The sequence below is a fragment of the Haemaphysalis longicornis genome, unplaced genomic scaffold (genome assembly GCF_048455015.1).
Source record: "Haemaphysalis longicornis isolate Haplotype H1 unplaced genomic scaffold, Haemaphysalis longicornis Haplotype H1 scaffold_7, whole genome shotgun sequence".
Classification (NCBI taxonomy): Eukaryota; Metazoa; Arthropoda; class Arachnida; order Ixodida; family Ixodidae; genus Haemaphysalis; species Haemaphysalis longicornis.
The window spans coordinates 155,035,139-155,040,740 of record NW_027526422.1 but is presented as its reverse complement, the minus strand read 5'-3'; positions in this window follow the sequence as shown (position 1 = coordinate 155,040,740).

Here is a 5,602-nt window from a genome sequence, read left to right as displayed (position 1 = left end):
TTTTCGCGTCCCTCAGGAAAGCAGCCCCCATGGCCGGGATGGAACACGTGTGCTTGGGCTCGGCAGCACAACGCCTTAGCCACTGAGTCAATTTGGCCTGCGAATCCAGTGCTCTAACGAAGCCATGTTTTAAAAAATGCCTGAAGGCGTGGTGCAAGCAAGACGAAGGTAATTCAGTTAAAAAAAAAAGAATTGGCTCTAGCATGGTCTTGATTTCAACAGAATGCAGGTCCTCCTGAAAACAAAGTGCTATACGCCCAGGACCGCTACCCCTCGATGACTCTATGGAAGGAAAGCTGAAAATATTGAACGCTTTTATGCATTTGACATAGGACGTGTGCCACGGAGATACTGAGTCCACGAAGTAGCGAGATAGAGAGAGAGGGTAAACTTTATTCAGTTTTCCAACTGTGTTGCCTAGTCGTCAGCCGTGAGCCCTTCGGTACTGTCAGAGTCCTCAGCCGGCTGGATGGCCCAGGGTTGATCTTCCGAGCAGGAGCTGAGTAGCACACTCGCTCACTGCTGGCGGTTAGTGATTGTACGGCCATTTGTGATCGCCTGCGTACATTACCATAAAATTTGCGCCAGGTCCGCTCGTTCCGGACATCTATGACACTAGGGGGAGTAGCGCCCTGGGTAGCAATACCTATACACAAGTGGGTGTTGATACGACAGGGTCTGTAGCAGTCGCCCGACCCTGCGAATCCCGCGTACTGAGGGATGATTGCACGGGTGGGAAGCGGGCCTGCCTAAACGATAATGACCGGTAATGTCACTGTATGAAAATGACCGGTTCCTGCCTGACATGGAGACGAGGTCCGCATCGAAGGGTCCGTCCGCTCGGTCGGTAAAGCCTAGAGCGGCTTCGTGCGCAGACTCGTTCCCTGCAAGGGAGGAGTGGGTGGGGTCCAAATTAAGTTGACCTAGCCTGTCCGGTTTTCGAGGTTGAGACCAGAAATTAGGATTGTGGACGCCTTTATTGATATTTTTCCTCGTCAGAAATTTAGAATCGTTGATTTGGAGTCGCCAGTGATTGTCTTTACTTTTGGTGAGGCCACCCTGGCTAGAGCAATGGCTGCCTTTTTTCCAGCCACTTGAGCCTCCGGTGCGGGTACAGCAGGAGGAGATGGTGTTACCCAGATTCTTGACCACCGCTATGGCCATTGCTTCATGACCAGCGTAATTGGCCGCGTCCGCGTAGGCAACGTTCTCCACTTTCGCATTGCGTCTTTGCAGGGCACGGGATCTGGCCTCTCGCCGCTCCTTGTTATGCATAGGATGAATGTTACGCGGGAGCGGAGAGACGTAAATGTTTTCCATTATTGTTGATGGAATCGCCAAACTACTAGGTGCGCGGTGGGGGTAAGCTATATCCAGCGAGTCGAGTAGGTGTCGCCCCGTTTGGCGACACCATACTCAGTTGCACGAGTCAGCCGTACGAGTTGCTCTAGCCGTTAAGCCTCGATGAGCTCATCCAAATTATTTATAAGGCCCAGGGGCTCAAATAACTCGGTAGACATGCTTAGTGGAAGAGCGATGGCCTATTGTACGCTCTTCGAGGAGAGCGTCTATTTTATTTCCCTTTTTCCGCTGTAGCCGGAGGTACGGAGTGACTGCGTCAACCGACTAACTACACAGTCCGCTATGATGCGCAGGAGGTTAGATTGTTTCATTCCGTTTTAGTTACATGCTATCTTGGATATTAGCCTTGTTGTTTGGTGCTGAATTTTTTGGAGCGCTAGCAAGGTTGCGCAATTATCAAAGTGCACTGTTGGGCGAGTTGATAGTTCACTGTAAAAAAACGTACGGCGCGAATCTAAACAAGGACATCGAAAGACGACGGGACGAGCACTGACTTCCAACTAAAGTTAACACGATAAACCTTGCACCTTTCGTAACTTTTAATATTCTTGTGGTGTTAACATGAAGAGTGTGTATAAAAGGTGCAATGGTTATCGTATTAAATTCAGTTGGAAGTCAGTGCGCAGTTATGTCCATTCCCTTGTATTCGAGGTCAAAGATCGCGAATGGCCCGCGTCCAAACACACGTTAAAGCAGCACGTGAGACTGTCGATGAAGTCGTCTGTCTTGGACATTCCGACCTCTCTGTCAAGCGATCACAAGCCAGGGGCCGTTTTTGTCGCAAGAGTTACTGAGTATAAACTTCGATTTCCCTGTCAAGCCGGGTAAGCCGACGACGCAAGTTGCGATGTAGTTTATACGCCTCGAGCTTCGCGATCGCTGCGCCGCCTGCCGCCGCTTCTCCGGGGCGTTGACGGGATTTGCGCTGCGTCGCTGATAGGGGCTCATGCAGTGTTTTGGTTCTGTTTCGCTTCTTTTCGCCTTTCCGCGCCCTAAAAAAACTTGTTATGGTGACGTTTATAGGCAAAGAGTACGTTTAGGTCGCTTAAAAAGCAGCTGCGTCTTCGTAGAGTAAGCGATCGCCGGCAAGAGCTAGCCGGGGATGCGGTTCTGCGCGCTTCGTCACCGCTCTTCCGGGCGTCGGCGACGGCAGCAACATATTACCCATGTCCCCTCCAAAACGTCAGGCACAAATGAATTCTACTGTCGCCTCGTTTAGACCTGATACTGGTACAGAGAGATGTTGGCTTCATTTTGCAGCGTCGACAACGAACGCGGTTTCGTTTCGAATATGCACTTCGCAGAAAAATGTGTTTCGGGGATATGATTACCCAATCCGGGACAACAACTAATGCCTGTTATAAGAATATAAACCATGCGAAAATGTTAAGCAAATTCCAAGCCTGTGCCTGGGTAAATATTTGCCCACACACGCCATATAGCAAGAAACAAGGCAAGTTAATGAAACCACGGGAAAAAATGCTGTGCAAGTGCGGAATTAAGAAACATAATAGCTCTAACAGAAATGAAAAAAAACAGTGCAGCTTCTGATATGCTTAAGACGTTCCTCAAACTTAGCCAGGTAGTGTTTACTAGACCAGCTATACGCGAAATGCACTGCTTTTTCGCGAGACATCAGTAGGGGGGAGGGGAGGGGGACGCTGTGTACAAATGCGGAGCGGAATCAAGCAATGACCGGTTTAGTAATCCCACACACAAATCTCGCGTTCACTTTCCTTTTGTTTTTCTACTTCAACGAAGAGCTGTTCGTACGACGGATGCATTTTTGGAAGTATACAGGGTAGGCGGTTCAGCAATTAAGCGATGAAACGTGTCATGGAAGAGTGTGGTATGCGATAAGTTCCTCTGATTTCAGTTTCTGCTTTATTCTGGAGGCTCCCTGTGACATATGACGATATTTCGAAGAAGCATTTAGTCGCGAACGCGGATTATTCTGAGCCCGTCTCCGCGCTGCTCGCAGAGGATACATGTAGCAGATGAATGTTTGCGGGCGCTCACCTCACGACAAGACGACTCTGTCTTTTGCTGATCCCCGAGTATAATTATGCATTTTCCATGGTACTTTTGTTGTATATTCCCGAAATTAACACGGACTGGCTTGTAAATGGTGGTGATCAATATCTAAGGTATCATATTGGACAAACGTAACTGGTCTGCTGTCAGGTATGAGTGCTCCGCTGATTATGTAAGCGCACAAAACCGATTTAAATCGTAGTGCATAGCCATTGAATGAACATCTGAGGAACCGGTGGTTACGGAGACACGGCTAGTAAATTCAGGTCATTGTAACTACAATCGGCTCCATCATAGGCCGGTTCCACGACGCTGGCCGGTGGCACACATGGCGCTTATACATACCGAATATACGACACTAAGATCGCGTCAGAAACATTTACACTCGCGTAAACCAACCTCATTTGCGAACAGAGTGACTGCTCCACATAAACATGGATTTCAACCCGCAAACGGTAAATCTCAGTCGTGAACGTGACGCAAAAGCAGCGGCGGCACTGGGGTGCGGGGTGCGGACTCCCGCGGCTGATTTCGGAACGGGCCGCTAGGGGGATTTCAGTGGCGCCCCTACAGGCCGCGCTCGAGGCGTATAGATGTGGAGTCGATGTCTTGGCCTCCTACATGTTAAGAAGCCGTGCGTCTGCTTGAAACAGGTCTGCCTCTGCGTGCATACATTTGGTAGGTGTGTCGGCATGTCGGCGTAGTTGATCCGTGCATGTCTCAATATGGACTATATCTGCCACTCCCGGGTCGATTTCCGAGTCAGAGTGAAGAACGCGTTCTGCTACACGAATTTTTTGGAACGCGTCCAAGTCTACCACACGAAGCGCTTTTTGAGATTTACGCGTACCGCCACCGGAAATGCTTGTGGTGGCTACGATGTACTGGTCGATACCAAGATTTCTGTGCGTATTTAGCCACATGGCCTTTCTCCGCATGTTTTTAGTGAAGAATAGGTCCGGTGTTGTGTCTCCACTCATACTATTTCTGATACGGATTAGATACAATGTTTTCGTTATAAGGCTGAGGCCTTCTTCTTGGGCGTCTAGCCAAAGATTACGACCAATAACAGTGTCTCGTTTGTATCCCCACTCGCAATGGTGGGCATTAAAGTGACCTACAATAAGTACAGTGTAGCCACGGGAGATTTCAATAGTTTTCCATAGGTGGATAGTGTCACTTACGAAGTAGGGTTGCCTCCAGCCGCTCGTTTGCCATCAAAACACTTATTGAGTTACTTCAGCCCAACCATTCTATTTCTTTCCTGCACCTCGTTCTACCCGGCGAAGCCTCAGCTCCATTGCATCCTCAAAAGACATACGTTCCGCTCGGAACTCCTCCTTAAAGTCTAAAAGAAGTTTCTGGAAATATTTTGCCTCACTCGGGCGGCAAAAGGCAACACAAAAAATTACACCATCTTCCCGTAGGGGGAATCCTGAGTAGTATGCGAAGCAGGCATGGGTTCGGTTCAAGTGCCCATTACTTTTCAGTTCGCCGTTTTCGTGAGGTTGAGGTACGTAGCTACTGTTATATTTACCGTTTGGTTTCCATGGTAACTACCACACTTTTCACTTACCGGACTTCCGAAATTGGAAATTGCGTTGACCCCATGGCTGTTTCGCATACTACTCAGGGTTCCCCTACGGGAAGATGGTGTAATTTTATTGGCGGGGGTTGGGGGGTGTTACAGTGGAGAAGCGTTAAAGATAGAGAGAAAGAGACGTTGTACGTGGTATGAGTTTGTCTTTATTTAAGCATTATCATCACCATGTTTAACGTAGGTGACGTCGAGCTGTGGTTGGCGTTCCGCTGTGATTATGACCTCCTTATGCTCTGTGAAATGTAAAGTCAAGGGATGTTGTAGTGGATGAACCCTAAATTTGCTGAAGGTGAGGTCGATGCACGTTCTCCGGAGTGTTGTGGCTTACTTGTAATCACGCCCGCCGAGACTCGCCGACGCACGCCGCTGCCGACGACGATGGAACGTCGAAGGCACGTGAAGCGTGCTCGTCTCGTGCCGGCCTAGGAAGACACCGGCAACGCTGTCGCTCCAGGACTCCTGACACCAAAAGTTTGCACATTATTATTTTGGTTGCGGTAAGTAGCTAATGACTAATTTATCACGCGTGGTAACCTCATTTGCTTCAGCGCGCAACTAATGTTTAATTAGAGGCTTTTTAAATGCGTCCAGTCACAGTTTAGGTTT